This window comes from Falco naumanni, chromosome Z (genome assembly GCF_017639655.2).
Source record: "Falco naumanni isolate bFalNau1 chromosome Z, bFalNau1.pat, whole genome shotgun sequence".
NCBI classification, from domain to species: Eukaryota; Metazoa; Chordata; class Aves; order Falconiformes; family Falconidae; genus Falco; species Falco naumanni.
This window is the reverse complement of record NC_054080.1, coordinates 41,870,562-41,894,292: the sequence shown is the minus strand read 5'-3', so window position 1 is coordinate 41,894,292 and position 23,731 is coordinate 41,870,562. Positions and strand designations below refer to the sequence as shown.

General features: G+C 41.2%; 1 long non-coding RNA gene across 2 annotated transcripts in view; it reads right to left on the bottom strand.

The window, feature by feature from the left end:
* Positions 1–10,027: 10,027 nt before the first annotated feature.
* The window catches only part of LOC121081664, a 76,239-nt gene continuing 62,535 nt past the window's right edge, over positions 10,028–23,731 (bottom strand). The window contains exons 3-4 of one of the 2 annotated variants that reach the window (XR_005825755.1): positions 14,440–14,578; positions 10,028–10,189 (exon numbers count right to left, since the gene is read on the bottom strand). This is a non-coding gene — a long non-coding RNA (uncharacterized LOC121081664). Of the gene's footprint in view, positions 10,190–14,439; positions 14,579–17,816; positions 18,872–23,731 lie in introns of those variants that run through there. The other variant, XR_005825754.1, reaches the window with a different exon arrangement.

The window sequence follows — 23,731 nt, the reverse complement described above, 5'->3', positions numbered from 1 at the left end:
TTTTTTGTAAGTTTAGAATGCAGGCATTCTTTCTTGCAGCTCTGGGTACACAGAGATTAGCATCTCAAATCATGCACACCTATCTGACCAGTGTTCCTCAATTTATTACAACAAAACATACATATTCATCATATTTCCCTGAAATCTAATACCTATTACACTATTTCCCTGAGATATTTACATATGCATAAGACACTTGCGTACACACACGTTGCTCCTGGGGGTCGCTCCTGTGGTCTTTCAAGACCTCTGGTGGTTGACAAGTTGGTGAACTTCATCTGAACTTTCTTGGGGAACATGGACACTACTTGTTCTTCTATAACTTCATTTGTTCTCTGTGCTGTATGGTTTTGAATGCAGTGCTCCCTTACCCCACTTCTCTTGTCTATTGTTACATCCCAGGTGTCTTGGAAAGCTTGCTACATCTTATTGAGCTTATTCAATAGGTGGAGTTAATCATTGCTTTAGTTCCAGCCTCTGTTAGTGATTCTTTATATCTTAATTACATCAGCTTCAGATGAGTTTAGACCTATGATTGAACTGAAAAGCTTTTTCTTTTTTTCATTATTTTTTTCTGGCAGAAGTCTCTCGTGTCTCTAGTCTTTGGCCAACAAGGTTATACTTTCCTTAGGATTCTGGATGGAAATGTCATGAAATTGCTCTTTGCAGGGGAAACTGGTTTTGTTCTTGCATCTTTGTGTGGAGTAGTGTCAAATACCCTATTAGCCCTTAAGCTATTCAGAAAGCTGTAAGAACCAACCCTGATCCAACCCCAAAATCAAAGTAATGCCATTGCAACTGGCTACAGCGAACTTGTGTCTTATCTGCATTTCTTTTGTACTATCTAGATTTGGCTAGCAACAGAGCTTCTGAAATTCTGTGGAGAAGATTAAGAGGCCTAACACATTTCAGATGAGATTTCTCATCAGTTCCTGTGTAAGTGTATGTCTTGTCATGAGTACTATGGCTAAAATAAATCAAAGCAGAGGTGTGAAAATTCCCAACCTGTAGGTGCGACTTATCACTATTTATAAGACTCTGTATTTTCTTCACATGGGTCATAAAAATATGATTTTGAAATCTTCACCAATAATACAAAATGCCTGAATACTTCATGTCGCAGCACCAGGGTTGATAAGGTGACATGTTACTGTGGCATTTTTGGGTCACTCAGCCATTCTTCTAAGTATGGTTACAAAATGAAGCCTGTTTTGTGACACTTCGGATGAAGAAGATCAAAATGATCCTGATGTTTAGTCTAAGGAGGTCTCTTTACATTAACCTTTATCAGCTTTGAATTGAAATGCTACAAAGATGATAATACCCCTCCGATCATGTACTACAGGTCTGTAGACTACCACGGGTCTACAGACCGATATCAGGAAACTGTTGCTCCAGAGATTCACCTTACCCAGCTAGCTTTCACTGGAATGCTTTTTGGCAATATACCATGCACATGTTCAGTTTCTTCTAGATCTCTCAATACAGAGCCATGACATAACAGAGCAAAGCCATGCTTCTCAGCCTGAGTAGTTTTTTACTGTCGTTGTCTGAGCTATACTTCCTGGGTTTGGCCAGAAAAAAACCCCATAGTATAATATATATTATATATATAGTAAGATAAATACAGATGACCTTATAGATAAGAATGCCCCAGTCTTAAGTGTCACTCGGAACCCTCACTACTGTAACTTCACAGGTCTACAGCAAACGCTGGAATGACATTAGGAATTCATTACCAGCATGGGCAGAAGTATACTAAATCATGCCCAACATAGAGACAACTACTATGCCTGTAAATAATTGGCAAAAACACTTTGAGTAAAGGAACAGACCTGGCAGAAGCATCAGTCTGCTGGCATAACCGCATCTACCCCTAAGGGCTTTGACCAGAAAAGTGCTGCCAGTCAGAGCTTGCACCCTGACATGGCACCTCCCCATACCCTGACTGACACAGTTATTTTGGTACATGTCTGTGATGATAAGTATCACAGAAGGAAATTTTTCACACTGTTTTACAGGCCCTGATGATGGCTGAGTGGTGCAGAATTTGCAGATGTCAAATGATCACAAAAGCAGTAGCTGTACAACCATGCTCATGACTGTATCTGTTTTCTTTATTTCTTTAAGCCTCTGTAGATCTGAATTTCAAAACAGGGATTTATACAATTTAGTTGCTGCTTGCCTGGATACATTGGAAGGTGTTGTGCAATGCTAAAATCAGGTCTCTGTCGGCTCACAAATAAATTATTACCCTTGTCGTTAAGATTCCTGCACACTGATAGCCAGGGCACATAACACATCCAGCCTTGCCAGTTTGCTCTCACCCACTGGGAAGGTGCTGCAGAAACAAATGTAGAAGAATATTAGAAGTGAGATCTCACTTGAGATCTTGCAGACAAACACCAGTTTGAAAACTGCTGGCAACTTTAACTGAGCAGCAGTCCAGGTTTACCAAGAGCAAAGCACTTACTTCAGCTGCAAAACCCCTGGGAAAGTATTTGACTGGGTGCCAGGACATGGAACATAGCCCCTGGCATGTCCAGTGAAGGACCTGGCACAGCTGCCGGACATGGGGCTGGAGTGCCTGCACCAGCCGCAAACTGGTGTGTGCAACCACTGTTTTTCATTACAGTTGCTGCAGTTTTGCTGTGCTCCAGCATTCCAGCAGAGATTCAGACCTGTGGTGAATTAAGCACATATACACATGAAAAATAAATTTGAATAACTTTGAGGGTCAGGGTGAAACCAAGACAAGCCAGCCCATGGGAGTTAGGTGGGAGTTAGGGCCAGCACGCCTGGTTCTCCACTGGCAGCATTAGCATCAAGGCTGGGTTAGTGGCACGGTGCCTGGCTGGCATGGGCATCCCAGGGAGCTGGCTTCACTGGCTCCCCCAGCCTGCTGGAGGCTTCTTAGGCTGCCTGTCCAATTTCTCAGAGAGAAAGAAGAGTTAAATATTATGAACTATGTTTTAGGAGCTTTCACAAATAAATAGAATATTAATTAGGAAGGTTATTTGTACTGTATCAAATAACACAGTGGCTCCTCCAAACTTTTCAACCCTACTAGTCAAACAACTTACTGGAACAACAGGACTCAAGGCATGTTTAGGGTGGCCACCAGCTGCTGTTCTGTTGAGTGTCTATTTTAAACTTGCTTTAGCTTCCAGCTTTCTAAAGTCCACAAAAAAAAAAATCTCCCCCTCAAAAAAGGAGGCATCTGAGCGGCAGAATTTAAAATCAAATTAAAAACTTTTCTACCAGTTTTGAAAGGTGTTAAAGAAGAAATTTCTGGAGTATGGTTTAAAAATTTTGTAACAAAACCCATGTTTGGTCAGTGTGGAGGAGTAAAGAGAAAGAGAATTAGAGTTAATGAACCCCTCTGACTGAAATACAGCAGTGAAAACCAGTTTTCACTTAACTAATCTTAAATAACAAACATTATTAATGTTTTATTATTTTATTTGAGTATAATAAAAACCATAATGCTAGAGAGCTTTGTACCCATGATGGGTAATAATACCAGGGCTGTAAGTTTTTCTTGGGGAAAAAAAAGCCTTCAACTCTTTTTCATGCAAAGATAAGATGCAAGATATAATAAAACAGCTAGGAATATGTCATTATGGAAGAAAGACTGGCTAAAACTGTGTCAGATTCTGCTGTCTGCTCAGGTGAATTGAGTTTACAGGCCACCTGATGGGGGTGTATGATCAGAGCCACATCAGGTGGTAACTACAAAACACAGCCCAAGCCCTCTCTCTGGGAAGTGTTTTACAGGCAGTTCCTGGGTGCTTGTCTGGGCTTAGTGCTTGTTAGAGTGGCTTGTTGCTAGTGTCCTTGTGAAGGGCAGAAGGCAGCTAGAGGGGTTCATCCGTGACAGCTGAGCCTCTCGGCGTGCTTCTGGAGTCAGGACTGAGGGTGAACTCGGGGATGCAGGTAGGAGGCTGCTGCCTGAATCTTGCTTCTCGTCCTCCAGCTTTCTGCCACTTTACAACTTGAAGTTTCTCTTTCCCTGTCTGTGGGAGGCAGTGGCGTGAGCAGGCGGCATGCTTCCTTCTGCTATCTCTCCAAGGTCTGGTCTCCCTTCCCCTGCATGCTTATACGCTTTCCAGCCGCCTCGCACCCCGCACTGGCTCAGCTTCCTGCTGGCTTGAGACAAAACCTGAGTGACAAGAGAGATGTGGGAAACCCGGGCAGGGTGGGGAGTGAAATGCCTTGATGAAAACTTTCAAATGAGATGAGTGACCAGGCTAGCTCTGCATTGCCTCTTCTAGAAGCGTGTTTTGCCCTCCATCATGTAGCAGTCATCTAATGACTGCTCAGGACGGCAATGGATAATTCAGGGGTGTAAAATGATGCTCTTGCCAGCAAGTAAGGAGTATGAAAGTATGTTTACATTGGGAAAACCATAAAAAGAATTCCAAGCTAGAGTAACAGAGCTGAGGACACACACAAAGCGCTTACCCTCACTCCCAACTTCAGAAAATGTTGACTTTGTAAATGTAAATGAAGCTTGAAAATTTGATCTTACCTGTCCCATCCTGATGCTTGGAGCTTCTGGAAAGAATTTCCACTGCAAGCCTATAGGAAAATTGACTGTATTGACTACATGATCCTTCCCTATGTAGCCCCTGAGTAAGCTAAGTCTAAGTGAAGGAATAGAATGTCTTCAAGGGGAGAAAGGGTAAATTGGATGAGCTATTACCACCAATGTCACTAAAGGGGGCGTGTATTTACCTGTCTAGTATAACAAAACACATGTTTTGATCTTGCCTTGATAGCACCTCGTGTTACTGAATCATCCAGTTAATTATCATGAGAAAACCTGAAAGTTATGCAGGACAAGTGGCCTAATTGGAAATGAGATAAAATGGTTAAGAGATCAAACTCCAGTATGCATTCAAAATTCTTTTAAGCTGCTGATGGCATTAAAGGACCTATTTATTGCTGCTACAAGTGAATGCCACAGATTCCTAAGAAGAAATGTGGAAACCTTATCAGCAATTCTCTCTTTAAATTACATTGTGGGGGGGAGGGGAGCAGGAATCATCAAGGGAGCAATGTGAAAGAATAACCCTGAGCCAGTGTGATATTTTCACCCTTTCACATAACATCTGGGCTCCAGATATCCATTGGTACATGTGAGTCACTGCAGATGCAATTGCAGAACATGCATTGCTTGATCTGGGGAATTCTGGCAAGGGGATCTGGCAGAGCCCAAAGCTGTCATGAATTTACTGAAAATTCATTTTCTGTCACAACTAGTTTCATTTGAAATCAGTAGGATTTTTCTTTAGAGTTTATTGGGTTTAGCCATTGATCCAGAGAAATTTATGTTTCTGCAGGTATTTGTGCACTCAGCTTAAATCAATACTTCTTCCTTCCTGTGAGAAAATGTGGCCCATGTGTGTCATTCTAGAAACAGCAAAAAGAGGAACTGTCATCAATTTGTCCCTAAATGAATGTGTTCCCACTGAGACCCTTACCTTCCTATGATGGTTAACAGAATGTGAGTGAACAATTAGTGATAACAACAAAGGTATTTAAGGAAGAATCATCTTTTTTTTGTCATGCAGGAGGAAAAAATAAATTAAATAACAACAGAGTGAATGAATGTCAGCAGTGGAAGAGAATTTGGTGAATAATTTGAAGCTGGCTTCTATGAACATTGTATATATGATCTTTCTTGTTTGTTGACAGACATCGCCTTCTCATCCAAGTCAGTAAAAAGTTATAACCATTTTTTAAACACCTCTGATTCCTTTAAAAACAGGCATGAGTGAACACCTGAGAAACACAGTTACTGAAGGCCAGTAGATTCTCAATTTGGTAAGATTTTTCACTTCTCTCCAGTCTCCTTAAGGCACCTCTCTCAACATTTGGAGATACACATTCTTACATTTGCTCCATGAGCCCAAACTCAGTAACTACAAGTCTTACATTAAGACCTGAATGTGTTTCACCAAGATATCTATCTTGAACCATTTCTATTTGTGGTGTGATTCACTTGAGCAACAAAGAAGATCCCATGCTGCTCACTTAAAAAGTCAGTCTGCCATTATGTTTTACTGTATCAAGCACCTCTCCGAGCATCTGGAGAAACAGGCCTTGTGCTCTTCATTCATAGGACCACGTGTTTCTTTGCCCGCTTATTCAAACTCATGTCAGCCTGCTGCCATCTGGCCTGCCGCTACAGGAACTAACACGACAAAGCAAAACCAACTGCAGATACAACACTAGCAAGCACAGCTCCTTCTGTTTCATGAAGACATGAAACTTCCAATAGAGTTTTCCCAGATTACTTTACATCAAATGATGGATACTAACAAAACCAATTTTGGAACATGCCAATTAACTGCTATCATTAATGCGCACAGTCCCTGAAGTAAATGAAGTGGTGTCTGCTCATTTATTAAGCAGAGCATTTTAAGGCACTACGCTTTAAAGTCTTATAGGTAAATAATGACAACTGATGTGTCGTGTGGACAACTGATCCACGCTGTGCTGTGACATTTATTTGGGGTATACCAGAGAGCCACTAACCTGTTTGCTGCATCCTTAGCAATTCTGAAACAAAGGGGCTTCTTAGGAGATCACTGCCCTGTATGGCTTTCTAGTCTTGAATAATTCCTATTGTGTCTATTGGCTTGCAAATGAACTGGAAGATTTGGGAATATAATTGGATACCCTGACCATATTTTAGGAAACCCAGCATGTTTGAACTGTGGTCACAGGACATTCTAGTTCATTTGTCCAAGTTACGTTTTTCTGAAGTCTAACTAAAAAAAAAAGAAAAAAAATCATAAAAAAAAAAATTCCAGTGCAGCTCTAAGCTCGAATGCAGCCACTCAGAAACATATCCATCCCTGTTCCATACTGCTACTATTAATTTTTACATGAAATCCAATTAATTACCAGGTACACATAAGCCACAGTATAGCTGCTGGCAGAAGTACAGGACTTGCTGCAGGTATAGAAGCAGCCTAGACACATTCAGGTATAAAATTACGGTGCCTAGCCTTTCAAAAGTTGGGTGCAATCCACCTCATACAGGGACCTACACAAACAATTCTAGCACTAGACTCACATGGGGCCCAGGGGCAAGAGAGGCTTACTCTGCTCAGGGCCAAGACAAACCTTCTACATCTGCATTTCTAGGTTGAAAAATGGAGTCACCTGAGCATTTTGAATGTATCAACCAATTATGTATTTCATCTATTATTGCTGTCTAATGAGTAGTACGGACCTGTTGCTTGCAACGTATTCTTCAAGGTGCTATGGTTTTTCACCTGAGGATGAACGTTGCATGCCCAATGCTGGACAAAGACCCTTTTGGTTATCTCATGTGCTGACTGAAGAAATTACATCTTAGAAGCCTCATAAATGTTGCAATCTTGTCCTTCCTTTCAATGAGGGAGATTAGGTGTGTGGACAAAGAGCAAACTGATGCAAAGGGAGGACTGGACTATTTGCCAGGGATAACAGAGAGTGCGTATTTCTCATTTCACCTCTTCTTGGGGGTGATCATCTGGAGCCAGATCTCCCTGTTACAGCTGGGTAGATCCTGGCAGACAAGTAACTCTGAAACCCCCTCTGACTGCAGCATGAAAAAGGGATGTGTCTTATCAGCTCAGGGGTCTTCAGAGAAGGTGGTGGGGGGAAATGCAAACAGCATGCCTTCCCACAGCCTCTCAGTCAAACTTCCACAGCCTCTCTCCTCTCATCACTCTTTCAAGTCTCTTGAGCCACTGTCCAGTGCATATCAGTCTGCTACTTAACAAATCCAAGCTGTGGTTTTCAGGCTGATAAATAATTATGCTAATTAACAGGTTGGAGGAAAATGTGATGTTATTTCTGTGGAATGTTCTGAGAGGCTGGAAACACTTAACTGCAAAAACGACATGTGGTGAAATAACCAATAATTTGCTTAAGAAACCCACATCTGGTATGACTGCTAGAAACAGGGGTTAATAGTCTGTCAGGGGCAGGCGGTGGCAGTGAGTAGCCCTAGGATAAACAAAAAAGCCTTAACGGCAGGAAATGGGCTTGTTCTCCTAGCATAAGCATTTACATTGGCTGCTAACCAGCAAGAGATGTAAAAGGAGTTGTTTAGTTTACACTTGGAAAAAAAAAATAAAAAGAGATGGAAGCAAACAGTCTTTTGCATTTTGTGTATCTGTGAAAAGGAATAAAAGTCACCAAGTGCAGCTAAAAATGGTAGTAATATCTATGCTCCACACTCCTGGAAGGAGCCATAGACTCAACACAAGATTCCAGTCACAAAAAGGGAGAAGGATTACTTAATTTACTTTTGTATTATTGAAGTAACTGTCAGATAACTACATGCATGACTTTAAGTGACTGCTCATGCAGAAAAAGGGGAGCGCAGGCAGAAGAGAAGACGAACGGGGAAACTTGGTTAGCTGATTCAGGTTGACATCCTGATATTTTAACGAAAAGATTGATCCCGATTTTCGTTTTGAGGATGGAAAGTCCATGGAAAGATGCCACTTGTGATAAGAAGGGAGGCATTCCCATTTGACAGCATAGTAGTCAGGAAAGGATCTGGACCACAGCACTAGGAATCCACCCTTGCATTGGTGTGGCATTGCTGCAGCACTTAAAAACACAAAAGAGAAAGCCACATTTTAATATGGGATGAAATGTAAATAATGTACTCATTTGACAAGATTCAGATGAAGTGCTCTGTGTGTGGCAAGCTGAATCTGTATTTATAGCAGTTGAAGAAACACACAAGACACTCTGGATACACTAAAGACCATGAATAATACATTCTTAGTTCCTAATTTTGTTTTAAGTAAACAGACAATGTGCTACGTTAGGTGGTGTTTTTCCGCTGAAGTGGTGTGACTTGTGCAAAGATTGCTGCTACATCTGAGTTATATTTTCGCACAAGAAAACACGACACCTCAGCAGATGTTGGCAGCTTTCTGCTGCACGCTGGACTACTTGACATCTCAAGCTAAAGTTTCTTTCATAGTCACTCTCAAAGATGTTTATTATCCCTTGTCTAAATAAAGAGTTGTGGTCTCCTTCCGGCCCAGAGAAATATGGTAAGTGCACATTATCATCATACCATCTAAGTTGCTCTCCCTTTCACTGCATTAGTGTGTATTACAGCCCTGCAAATGACAGGCTTTCATAGCCTCATATTTTAGTGTCATGTCTTATTTTATAATGACATCATGTTTTTTCTAGTGATCCTAGCACACAGCAGCAACATGACCCTGCAGCTTTGCAGCCTTTCTCACGGCAGCAAGATATCCAGGCCACATGTTGATACCTGAGATGGGAAGCAACAGCAGTAAAATGATTCAAAAGCCTCATTTATCAGCAAAAACAACTAGCAGTGCTCAGCTTGTGTGGATGCAGGTGGCACTACCCATCCTCCACCGTGTGATGTGCTCTGGTCTAAGACTGCAGCCGCCCACATGAAAGCTGAATCGATTCTGGTGCTTTTTGATGCTTTCTTTGAGCCTCCAAGGCATTCCACTGCAGAAAGGGTCTGTCCTTTAGCCCTGCTGCCCCATGAAATAGCAGATCAGAGGAGGCTGCTTCCAGAAAACAAGAAATGCCAGGGAGACTCCACCTCAGACAGCAATGTTTCTGCTTTCTCCACTTGCTGTGCTTACAACAGGCTGTGATCACACAGCCCTTGGCGTGCAATACTTACCCATGGGTTCACATATATTTGGGTTGTGTTTTAGATCATCACGTGAATAGCATGATGCAAGAATAACTGCAGCCTTCTAGGATCAAAACCAGAGATGGAAACCATAAAATCTATGGGCAGTTTTTTGTTCCTCTGTGTTCTCGTTCAGTCATGTGGACAGAAATGAGAAAGTTCATTTTTTAAACCAAGACTAGGATTAATTTGTGAATACAGAAATGTAAGAACTCCAACAAAGATAGAGCTGCTAACGCTGGGAATTTCTGTTCACCAGAGACTGACCTCCTGGATCTAAACTAATGTCTAGCAGCAACATGAAAGAATAGGTGAGAAAAATAAAGGAAGTTTTAGGGATGGCAATTAAATTTTGACTGAACTCCTGGAATTTCAGTAAGGTTTTTTCTTGTTTTTAATTCTGCTGAGTTGGGGATACCTTTTTGCCTTTTGGATATTCCCAGACCAAGCACATCCGTCATCCTTTTGCTTGCAAGAAAAATTCTGTGTGATGAAGAGGGCAGGAAAAAATATGTAAAATAAACATTAGTATGACAGCAGAGATCAATCATTAAAAGTTATAGATCTAGTTGTGTATTTTTCACTGAAAGCATTACTCAGGGAATACGGCTATTCACCACAGAAAAAAATCGTTCACCAAATAGCTGTACCTGTCTCTGTTTTTCATTGTGCTTCCATCAGCATGGAAAAATGGTGCTTTAGTGTGATTTGGTGAGATTTACATAATTTCATATGGCTTATACACAGCTTGGACAAATTTTGAGTGAACTGATCTGCAAAACTGTTGAGAATATTCCACAAGCAGCCCTGATGCTTGCAAATGGGAAGCAAAACAGTCCTCACGCTCCCCTAAAGTCCTTTGAGCTTCTCCCTTTCGGGAGAAGACCCCAGGGACAGTCCTGGAGAGGCAAGGGTAACCTTTTTTTTTTCTCCTGTGAACCATATGTGGGAATGTTTTATTTAGGTTAGCATGCACTGAAGGGATAAGGCAGCAAGCAAGGTCTCACCACCACACCTCACTACCCTCGAAGCTTGTTAAGTTTTTAGCCAGGCCCTTGTCATCTGACTACTCACAGCACCTGTTTCTTCCTGCCAGCCCTAGAGGGAAACTAAGTTTAGATATATGATCAGTTATCAGGTTTGGGCTCTAAACTGAAGTGTTTTGAATGTTTTTTCCTCCCTTCCAAAATTACCTGGACTGGAACTAGTATTTGGACCTGGCTCTAAACACGGGTTGTTCATCTTTATTCGAGTTTATTAAAAATTCTGCAGATTTAAAAAGATGTTCTCAACAAAAAACAACAACAAAAAAGCCTTTTTCTTGGCTCTAAACATTTACTTTCACGACTGATTTATTTAGGTTCTGCATAAATAGAAACTCAGTAAGCTTCCAATGCATTACCAAAATAAACTTGCACTTCACAATGCATTGTGGTGGAGCATTTGATGAAACTGATAACAATATCCTTTATTGCTTATCTTTGGAAAGGTCTTTCCTTCAGGAACGGAATTTCTGTGTTTGAAGGAAAAGCAGCAGGAAAAGCAAAATTATAGGGGCAGTCAGGGAAGCTGTTCAAACGAGAACAAACGTGTTTTCCTAGCAGATAATGTGGAAAGCAACCAGACATGGTTAGCTTTAGATTGCATCTTTTTGACACAGGCCCCACCTTCTGCTCTTACAAGAAAGACTGTTTTAAGCTGGGTAACATGAGGTCAAACACTCTTCCAATATTTTGGCAACAATGAACTATGACCGTTTGGGGTATTTTTTATCTGCATTAATATCCAGTCTTTTTAAATGGTCTTGGCATGCTTCTGGCCTCAAGAACTTCCTGTGATAATCAGCACCAGAACTGAAATATGCATTGCTGTCAAAAGATATTTCTTTAACCAGTATCATTTTGCCAGTTTGTTTTAAGATCATTAAATGTTCCTTTATTCCTAATCTCCCTGAACTTTATTTACAACTATGAAAATCTCATAATTATAAAAGTATAAATTAAAGTGCATTTCTGAAAGGTTGAAGACCGAGTTGTGGTTTACGCAAAAACCTAATCACAAAAGTAATTACAGAGTCTGGAACAAAATGCCAGTGTGCATCTGAATACATGTAGATATGCACAAAAATATTTGCATGGGAGTATCACTGGGAGGCTTCTTGACCACACTTTTCATATCAAGTCATTTCACTGCATATCAATATCTACATGGATGTGAAGTAGGCAACTGCATCTGTTCATCTGTTTTCCATGCATAACTATGAGCACTAGTTACATCAGAAAGTTTATTTATCAAAGGAGCAAAATGCCTTGTGCCTATGCCTTTACACAGTAAGCATTCCCAGTTGTAATCAGAATAAGTGATGTTGTGTCTCTGAATAACCCATGTGTGTAGACGAATGTTCTCACTGATCATTTAAATAATAGCATTTAACTAATTTAACAAATGGCACACTGATTTAATGCTTGCAATACAGCAAGTCTGTGAGTTCCAGCAAGAACTGGAGCCTGAACGTGCTATAGCTTTACCTAGAGGACGTAAGGCTGACAGGCTGGCTGCTCCATTTCACTAAGCATTGGGCCTTCTCAGTATTACTGTGGGAAAGGAATTTGAGCTGCTTCCTTCCTTTTCCTCATTTTGAAGCTTAAAATTAAAAGGGATACTCCCCACGCACAATTACTGTTAACATTAACGTGAATGACACGTGCACCTAACAAGTGAAACCAGACACCATTCCTTGCATTTGCAGTTTAGGTGTTGTGCAAATTGCATCTCCTTATTAAGCTGGATTCTTAAATGCCTAGACTAATACTTTCAATAACCTGTTTTCAGAAAGGTGATTTTCATTAATAGTGGGTCATGTCATACAACACCTTCTGATCTGGACATTTAAAATTAATGCCTTCACATGTGCAAAGTATGGAAGCAGTTGTTAGAGCACTCTACCTTTTTCCCCTCCAGAAGACTAGTTTTAAATTTTAGTAATTTTAAATGCTAGCATTCAGTTATATTTAATGCATCTTGAAGGTTACTGTTAAAACAGGACAAGAGAAGTAATTATTTAATTTACATTTTAATTAAAATACTGATAGTAGCATCAAACATATTCTGCTAAAGTTTATACCCCAAATTTTCTTTTGTATTTCTAAATCTGTCAGGCACATTCTGAAGTGAAGACATGTTTGGGGGAATTATCAGGAACAAAAAGCTCAAATTGAAATCAGAAATTATCCCCCAGCATGTTTAGATTGGAAAGTGAGTCCCTACACTTACCACATCCCAAACATCCCGCCGAGTTTTGGCACATCTGGGCAGATCAGAGCACTCTGACACCAGGATGTGACCCCATTCAGAAAGAGCCTCCTTTATGGGCTGGGGGGAGTTCAGTCCATTAATCATCCCCTCCTGCCCTCTGTGCACTGTGGCTGCTAAAAGCTTTGCCAGGTATTGGCAATGGCAATGCTATGGTCAGTTGTCTTCCTGCAAATGGGATGAAACTCTTCAAAACGGAATAAAAAATCATGCTGCTATCCAGAGCCTAACCTGGGAAGTCAGCAAAACCTTTCCTCCAGGGTGGGAGGATGACCAAAGATGAGCCCCATCGATGAGGGGTCCCGAAGCTGGTGGGGTATGCTTTCACACCTGCAGGGCCTGCTTTCTTTCTCAGCCATCTGCTCCCACCTATACTGCCATGACATTATTGAAATGGCAGTAAAGTTTTGAAAGCAGCAAAGAACGGTTTTGTTTTCCCCCTGGAACTCCAAAAGTCATGAAAAATGCAGGTTTTGTGGGGGAGGGAGAGAAAGGGAGTAAATGCCTGCTCAGTCCTAATCTTTTTGTTAGCCCCTTGAAGCTCAGAGTAAGAGCAGCTGTTGAAAAGTGCAACTGTCTTTTCCATACATGATTAAATATAGTCAAATATCAAGTCCTATCATCAAGGGGTCAGTTAAATGTAATTTCTTTCCGCTCTGCATATATGCACAAAGGGAGCTTAAGTCCTTTCTCATCTGGTTTCTTCATCCTTAAAAGAAACAATAGCACACTGTACAGTATTTTCTAATTTGATAGTATCTTTATGGGATTTTAATATCCTTCTCCTTGCCAGCTACAAGCCAGACCAGCAACAACTGCAGCTACAGTTATGAGCTGCAGCTGTCTGGGGCCTGCAAAGGTCTATCTACAGCCTGGAAATTTCCAGTCAGTGCAAACACAGGGCAAGCTCCAGCACCATTAGCAAAAGTTCAAACTTCTGCAGGCAAAACATCAGCTGCCACCAGCAAAGTGCTGGAAAAACTGAACCTGCTTAAGCAAGCAGGCTAGCACTGAAAGCGGTAGGGACAGCCAGGTGCCAAGGTGGAGCAGGACTCCTAGCAGTATTAATCACAGAAACTGTGTTGTCAGCCAGGAGAAATCTCATCTGCCAAAACTGCTTCAAATGGCAATGTAATGGTTGGTGAGGGGCAGGATGCATGGATAGTTCCTGTGCTGAGCAGAGCTATTTCCTTCTTCTCCTCTTCGTGAGGTCCAGAAGGGTTTGCTACTAATAGCAATGACAGCAGATTTGGGAGAGTCAGAGTAGGTCTTGAAAGATTCATCCATTATTATTTTTTTTATAGCTTATAATATACACAACATTTGTGTAGAATTTACATTACCATAGATACACCTTTCCCTGTGAGAAGTTATTGTTTGCTTTAAAAATGACCCAGATAACAACTGCCAAGTTAACTGACCTGTGTGTTACAATAGAGCCTTGTTTTGTGAAACTTCTTCTGCCATGCAGATGCTTCTCATCACCCTTGGCGTGACAACTGGAACATCTTCACATGTTCCCAAACCTTCACAGGGAGAAAAGCAACCTTCTTCCTGATTCTTAAAAAAAAAAATAGTTAAAAACATTGAATCATCTTCAAGCTCACATCTATCCTAAGAGTGTTTTTTTTCCTCTTGCCTGGGTAGCTCTTTTGATGGAGCTTTATCACCCTACACAGACTATACTCAACCTATCCAATGTGCTGGAAATGCTCACTAGGGATTGGCTGCTGAGGCTGGCACATTAAAACTTAGGGAAATACAGAAAACTTAGTCACTTGCTCAGAGAGCTAAAAATGTTTGCCAACCCTTACAACTTAGCTTAGCCTACAACTGCTGCTCAATAGATTATTGACAGTGCAATGCAGTGAAATAATGCTGACTGTATCACCATAGAGATAGACCCATCCTCCCCCGCCTTGGCTGATAACATCCGTACATGCAGTGTTTCATCGAAGAATCTGAATCCCTGTCTTATGATGAGAGCTTTCACTTCACAGTGGAATCAGTTGAAAAAGGATTCAGGTAACTCAACATACAAAGACAAATTTCAGCATGAGGATGAAGAAGTATCAGAATTCACAACACTTCCTTAAGCCTGATGTACTTTCTATAGAATATAATCTGTACCCACTCAAAGGGACAGCAGAGAAATTTGTTGGCTTTATACTAGATCCGAAAAACACAAATTAATTTTAATTCCATAATACCATTCTGCGGTTGCTGTTAAACTTGAAAGAAGGATTATGGGACCAAAAATATATCATTCTGTAAACCAAAGACCTCAGTCAATGGCATTTTAGTGTTAAATCTCTGCTTATTCATTGTATTAGAGGTAATATCTTTGTCAAACAAGTTCTTTTTGCCTGAAGGTTCAGCATTAACACTCTTTTAAGTCTCTTTTAAACACAGGTAGCTCGTCACCCTCATCCACAAAAGCTTTAATAATTGCTTGGCTTCACGTGACAAACTATGCCTTTGTTCCTGCCCTTAACCATTCTTTTCATCAGCTGCTGCCGTGCACATTAGACAGACTACGTGAGGACAGACAAACAGACTGGAAAAGTGGTTTGTGAAAATATGTTGAGACAGCTGCTGAATTTTAAGAGCTTGTCTGTACCAGGCAAAGAGGTGTAGCAAAGAACCAGATGGTTTCAAATTCAATGCAATCCTTGTAGCGCTTGTATGGCACACAAGCCAGCCTCGAAGCTGTTTGCAAGAGATCAGCTGTATTAAAATGCTATGAGGGTACAGCTGCTGTTTCTAGCCCCTCCATCCCCTTGTCCTTGCTCAGTTGCACTGGCTGAACGGGAACAGCAGCCCGAGCTAAGCAGACCTCTCTCTTACTTCTTTATTCATGACCCTCCCCAACCCTGTTTACAGGCACTTGATCTCTCTTCCTTCATAATTTCAAGTCCCATTTTTGTGTGTAATGGTTTCACATAATGAATCCAGCTTTTCCCAGGCATTCAGCATCCTTTCCTCACCTTCCTGAGCCTCCCTTGGTGGATAGCAGAGACTACTGTTTTTCAGGAGGATCCTTCACTGTGCAGGCTAAATGAGCACAAGTAAACCTCTTCTAAACCTAGCTCAAATACTCTGCAAAACACTGAGAATCCAAGAAAATCTATGAAAAAAACACCACACATATAGGCACTGCCATGATGCAAACAAACAAAACTTTTCATTGGATTCTGATGCCACTTTCTCACTGTATCATCTTTTCTGATGCTCATTTTCTAGCAAATTCCAAATCCTGTGAATTATAGAATTAGAATAATCTAGGTTGGAAAAGATCTTTAGGAGTCTAACTACAAACCTAGCACTGCCAAGTCCACTGCTAAACCATGTCCCCAAGTGCCACATCTCCAGGGATGGTGACCCAACCACTTCCCTGGGCAGCCTGTTCCAATGCCCGAAACATATTTTCTTTTCCACTTGCTCCGCAATAGCCGTCCTTTTCTTCTGAATAGTCTGAATGTTAGAACATCTCCTTTTAAAAAAGTGGGAACATTACAGGAGTAGCTTCAAGTACCAAGCCACAATTTCCATGCTGCATCCAAGATGTAGCCATTGAAATCAGTGGATTATATATACTACCACATTTTTACTGACTTCAGTTCCACTGGGCTCTAAATAAACAAGCTTTAGGCTAAAAATCTTTTTCAGTCTTCCAAAATCTTGAAATGCTAAAACTAGACCTCTTGCTTGCTGCTCATCTTAAATAAAAGCTTGGACAACCCCTTCAGCAAGCGATTTAAAAACTTAGACCTAAGACTCCTTTAGCCAGTCAATAGCATTCAATCACATGTTATGAAATCCTTTTTTGAATTACTAAAATGATTTAAATAAAGCAAGTTTAGCATATGTTTTTGGACATAGATATTTATAAGCCAATACTTTTTCTTTATCAGTGTCTAAAAATAGGAGTACAAGCACATCCATAGATCAGACATGCAGGCTTGTATCAATCTGACATTGTCCAAGGAGGAAGCATCAAAAGGGAATAAGACATACAAACCTTCGCTTTGGCAGAAAGAAAAAAAACTCTGCTTTAAAACATAACTAGACAGGTTTATCTAGGTTCCTAACACTAGTAAACTAAGATTATGGGAATTTAGTTCAAAAACTGTCATAAAACCCTTGTTCTAATAAGCAAAGTGGCTGAAGTAAATATCTAAAATAACAGCATATGTCAACACACCATAGTGAGACATATTATTTTGATTTATACCTTTGATTTCTGCATTACTAGATAAAAGTAGAACATTAAAAAGCATTTGCCTATTTCTATTGCCAATGAAATTGTATAATAGAATTTCTAAGACGTTTAAAATCTTTCTTTTAGTAAATGTTATCTGCTATTGCTCATGCACACTCTAGGAAGTTTATGAGAGTTTCATGCCAGAGTGTTTTTTGGAGAGAGAAAGTTATTTTTCTATTATTTATGTATAATCTAAGTTCAGAAGGAATTTAAAATAATGAATGTGGAATAATGATCTGTTTAAAAGCTGACAAAAGAGTTTCTGGAGCAGCTTCAGTCTAATATTACCTTTCTTTTTTCTCTAAGTAGAAAAGAAAAATGATGTAAGCTAATGCTGAAAGGTAGATATTTAGATCAGAAACATATGATATTTTAATTTATTCTCACACGGCTGCTAGCTCGTATACCCACGTACATTTCAACTTCAGTATTTCAAACCATCAAAAATCTCATTCAGCCTACTATAACCCAGCCACATATCTTGGAAATATCAGTAAATATATAACTAGTTAACCAAAAGAAATCAGCAGATTATTGCATGTAAAAAAACCCTTTAATCATTTAAAAAGCTAACATAATATGCACACATCCATTTTCAGGGAAATTAGGATGCATACTTTTAAAAAACTGAACATTTAGAAGTTGTATGAAACTAAAGCAGGCCAATTTCTAAGCTCCTTGCAATGACTCCAGCTGGTCCCTCTCACTCCTTTCTCCAGCACTTTGCCTTTGGGGCTGCATTTCTCTGGTGCTCTATGTTTTAAATGGGTTACATAGTCTTGCAGCACTCCATGTCACTGTGCAAGCTCCAGTGGAGAGCTGGAGCTTGTGAGGTATGCTCCAGGTACCTGGTACAAGGCATCCATCTGTCTGTGCAAAGCATCTGGATGAAGATCGCAGGAAGTACCTGGGTTTTTTTCCTGTTGCTCCCCTGTGGTATGCTAGGGTGGCCCCAGAGATATGCCCAAAGCTGGTGCAGTGGGCTGTTGAGGTGATGGGCCCTGGCTTTGGCTCCAGGGTCTGCACTTACACACCATCATAGGCACAACTGTGAGATCATTGCATGGGGCAGAAGTAGAGGTGGGGGCTCCTGCAGGATATTTGAGGGGAGAAGGATGTTGAATTTGGTGATGTGTCCAGTGGCTGTGGTCACAAGGGTCATGAACCTTAATTTTAAGATGCAATGATTTCTTGGCATGCCACCGAACTGCAGCCTTCAAAACCCACTGGGTAATATTTTTTTTCAGTGCTGCTCTCAAGACTGTCACTCTTCCATGATGACATCCAGAAGGCATATCCCAAGCCCTCCATCTCCTGGAGGAACTGTGAGAAAAATGTTTCATTGTGTTTGAGGGCTACTGGCTCATCAGGCAGCTCTGCCGTGTATGTGGTGGAACTCGAGCTGCTGCGGCCAACGCACTTCCTGTGTTTGCAGCTCTGGTCCAATGGGACAGCACAGACGTGGACGGGGAAACACGTATTTATATGAAGCTTGGCAAGAGTTTCCAATGATGTGTGGAGTTTAAGCTGGTGTAATAACTTCACACTGTTTGGTGAGTTAAGGGATGCTGCTCTTATTCCAAATGTAGCTGGAAAAGAAAAACATTTAGAAAGTAACTCCACTTGGCTAGACAGTGTTAGCTGATGCTCCTCTTGTAAACATGCTCTAGGTCAAAGTTGTTTCCCAAGCAGAAGGCCCTAATGAAAACAGGCAACAAGTTGCTGTAACAGACGGGAGAAAAAGAGGGTCATCATAGTGCTGCAGTTGGCAGTTATCACAGCACACCAGCAAAATGCTCCATCTCTGCCCTGTCCCCGTGATGTTCCCACTCGCTGTCTGCAGAGCACACAAGAAATCAGCAACAAAAGAGCACATGCCTGCAGTCATCAGTGCTCTCATCATCTGGCCATTGGAGGCAGCTGAGGCTGAGACGTTATAGGATCCTGTCTGCCTAGTGTGTTCATGGTCCACTCCAGCTGGGAATGACTTCCAGATGTTGGCATGCTGCAAATGCACTTCCAGCCCAGAACCCAACCCCTTATCTGGATGACTCTGGCACTGAACAGGATGAAGAGGTGGCCCATTCAGCCCAGAGGATGTTAGCAGACTTCATCAGGGCAGGGACCAGCTCTCCAGGAAAGGTGGTTGTGGAAAAACCCTATTTCTGTTGCAGGAGAAAGGTTTCTTATAATTAAATAAATTAAACACAAATCCAACCAACCAAACAAACAGAAAAACCACAAACCCACAAACTCCCAGGAGGCTGGAAAAGTATATGTGATCTACCTTGAAGCCCTTACACGAAATCTGTGTTACATAAGTGCCTTTCTGAAAGAAACTGCTGTTAAAGGGTTAACTATTAGAGAAAGGAAATGTTTGGATCTTTTTGTGTTGGCTTGCTTCTGTGTGATGGTCCAGTCGGCAGAGGTATGAACGTCTGCATAGACACTCATTTTAATTTTAAATTACATGATTCAGGTTACCTCAGCTGCGTGTCAAAGACTAGCTGAAGCAATGTTGAAATAATCAGGATCCAGGAAATATTCTTCTAGCGACAATCTCCTTGCACCCCTTCAGTTTTTTTAGCACATCCACACAACTGGATCTACTTATCTCCTAGTTTTCCTCTTGCAAAACCAGAAATTTTGCTGTTTTTTTTTTTTTTTAAACAGCATACAAAATGTTTTCCTTTTTTCCCCCTTGACATATAGCCCTGCCACAATTTCAAGCCTTTTCTGTGCAATGCTACAAGTTATAAGGGGATACAGATTCCCCCTCCAATTCACATCCCCAGTGCTGTTTTGGAGGGATTGAATTATTTTTTCTGGCAAACTATTTTTCATCTTTTACTGTGGTGTTTCTATAACTGTAGGACATGTGCCCATCTGCTGCAGAATGTGTGTCACATTGCAGCCCACACCTGTATGGACTGGCAAGAATTATGCAGATATACACTCACCCAGGTCAAGGTATTTGTGCCAAAGGTATACTTATTTTGAAACTAAGACCAAAGCTTAGAGGTATTTAGCAACCTGAAGTTGTAAATTGGACATCCTTCTGGATTTTTCAAAAGCACACAGGCATAAATCTCCCACTAGATACTTATCTGCATCATTAAGCCCCTAAATTACATTATAAACTTGTTGCTTAGGCTTTTTTTTTCTCCTTAGCAAATTACTTTACAAACCAGTCCTGCCTTTCCCTGAATGTATTACTTGCAAATATGCACCAAATGCCTTGGCAGAATTATGTTCATGCTTCAAGCTATTTGGAAAATGTTAATTTAATCTGCTCCCTTTTTGTTATTCAAGTGAGCAGCCCATCACCTAAATCACATGTTATCATTTCTGCCTTCTGACTGGCTGCCTAGATGTTTTTACCAGGAGAATTATGAGCATCAAAGGCAATAAGCAGTGAAGCCGAGGTGATTTGCTGCTCATAGGAATTGGAGGATAATAGTTATTCCTGTTAAAATACACTAAACTTGTAGTTGATCTCAGCATATCTCTGGCTTCCATGTCTTTGCATCTTATTAGATGACTCCTGTGACCACAAATCACAGCTACTGCACGCTTACTCACAGGAGTGCTTGCCAGACACTTTTCTTTTAATGTTGATTGCTTCACCTGACTGATGATCCAATAAAGTCTGCATCAATAAAACTGGACACTTAAAATTAGTGCCTTATCCTATGCTTTGGAATTAAAAGAAATATTTAGATGCCTATGTATATACTTATGGGCTTAATGACAGAATTATGAGCCTACTGGTAATTCGGTGTTGAAGACTACTGTGTGTTGCCTGGACATATATGTCAATTAATTCATTTTTATTACCAGATTTAGTTCTAAACTGTGGTCATTTCTTAGCTTTTGAAATTGACCGAGATAATAAAAATGAACTAACATCCAGGTAACAGGCTCAAAGCAGTGTTGACATTTTGTGGTAAGAAAGGTAAATATTTACTTCATGAAAGACCTGCCAAGCTCACAATTTTTGTGAAAACATGAGATTTTAGTAAAGTAAGCAACAAGCTTGCTTTCACAAAAATAGCATTCTGGTAACACTTGGTTTTCCTGTGTGCTTTTCAGAAGAATTGCAGCATTCTATTTTATGGAGAAAAAGAGCACTTTTGAAGAAGTGCTTGGAATGATTTGTGTCTTTTGACCAGATTGGAAGATGAGCATATATATTTTCATCTGTTCTGTGGTTTTTCCAAAGACTACATCTATTTTTCAAATGTTCCACGCTTGGTGCATCATTAAGATAACGAGTGTTCAGCTTCCCCAGCGTCACTCACTGTCTCCTCTGGCACAGTATGTCCCTGCAAAAGCATCTGCAGCCTTGTTCCTCTGGATAAGGAGGCTAGGCCAAGAAGAGAGTTGCTCCTCCTTCTACATTTTTGCACTGTAAACACATGTTGCATCCTTCTGCTTTGTTTACTTTTTACAGACAACTGTGCGGGGCATTTTAGTTTTATTATTTTTACCTGCCAGATGCAGAATGACCAAGCTCCCTTATGCCAGGGCATTGCTATGTTTGAGCAGATGGGCTTAAGAAAGTGAAGAATATATGGATTTCTCTTTTCTTATCCATTTGCAACTGTTTGAGTGAACACATCATCTTCTTTCTGACAGAACGCTACTTACAGAGAAAGTCAAAGGCAGCCATACAGAGGTAAAATAGTCATTAAGGCAAACCAGGGGAGCAGAGAGGAATTTTGCTTGTGTGTATTCCTCTTTTGCTGACTCAAATGTTTTTTTAGTCCTTTAAAATCACCAGGCAGACCAGCTTTGCAGATTGGTCCATTCAGAGCCTCCCTGTAAATCAGGTCCTTCATGACCACAGTGTATAATTCAATGGCCAAAGGTTTGGCAAGTGCAGATGCAGTCCATTTGCAATGGGTCTGTGGTCCTCATCAAATCAATCACCACCACTGCTGTCAATGTGAAGATACTCTCACTTAAGAGTGTCTGATGGGCACAGAGTTCAGGCCGTGTTTTTAACCCAACCAAGACTGGTCAGGCTGAAAGTGGAGAGAGACATGGAGCAACATGGCTCTCCACTGGTGCAGCGACTTCTGCTGCAGTTTGGAGATTTGAAGAGGGCTCTGATGTTTCAACTTCCCTGCCCCACATCACAGACTCTAACGTTACCACTAGGTATGGTTAGGAAGCATTTTGATGATGATGCAGTGCATCTGTGATGAGAGCAGAAAAGGAAAAAGAAACTGCAGTTGCATGCCTCTGCAAAACACAGTATCTCCCAGTACCAGTGCAGACCTCTACTTTCTTCATTATTCCTCACCAGGAATAAGACCCTTCTGTCCCTGTAAAGTGATGTTTTTGCCAGAGTGGTCAGGCACATGAACAAGCTACATTTGGGCAAACAGAAGTGCAAATTTTATACAGCACCAGCTGCTTCAAGGTACCTTGGTAAAGGCCTACTAGCTTGCTAGCCTCATGGTAACCGTGAGGTACGTGTTCGCTTCTTGCCTGAGGAGTAAAACACCCCAAATCACAGAGGAGTAAAACAGGCAGCAGGTAGCAGGGCACACAGTGGGGCAGCTGTGTCCACGAGCCTGCAGACTGAGTGCAGAGTACTCTAAAAACTTGGCTGTATTTATCTGCTAACATTAGATCCCTTTGATGTGGCTGTGTACTGCACTGTAAAACACAATGCTGTAGAAAAATAGGCCACTAGCAGTGCATATAGAAAAGGTTTGGTTTGGTTTCCCTGGCTTTTCTTTACCTGCCTCCGTTCAAATAAGATGATCTCTACAGCTATTGGCTTTATTCCATACCATAGTACTGAGCTGCTCTCTAGAGATATTTGTTTCCAAACCTCAAGTTATTTCCTTTAAATTCAACCTAAACTAAGGAGGCAGAAGAGGGAAAAGCGACTGGTGGTCTCTTAGCAAAAAACCTGCCCATGTTCCAAATTTCCCAAGAGGTTGTTTTTTTAATTAAAAGGCAGAAGTTCTGGGGAAAAGAGCAGAGCTGCATGACAAAAGTCCTTCCCCAAGCCAGTACCTCATTTCTTTTGCCTCTTTATGCCTCTTCAATTCTAGAAAAGCCTCTGTTGCATGCTAACTGTCCCAGCTGTAACATCTGCACGGTGGGTTTATTTTTTCCCTCTAAGGCCTGGCTTTTGGAGAGTGACCAGGCCAGTTGAAAAGGACAGACAACTCAGGAATACAATTTCAGAGAAATCTTGGCAAAAGGTGAGCGCAGTCCTGCCAGGTTCCTCACAGGCTGGATGCTGGCAGCAGATGCAGAGGCAGCCTGGAAAGCCAGCCAGCTCTCTCCTTTCAGCCCCCCACAAAGACACCCCTGGGCTCCTCCCAGGCTTTCTGCCCACAGGCTGAACCCCACATTGCGTCTCGAGAGCGGTCACTGAAAGCTGCCCACTGTCCCTGCCAAAGCACCAAGCAGTGTGAACAAGAAGG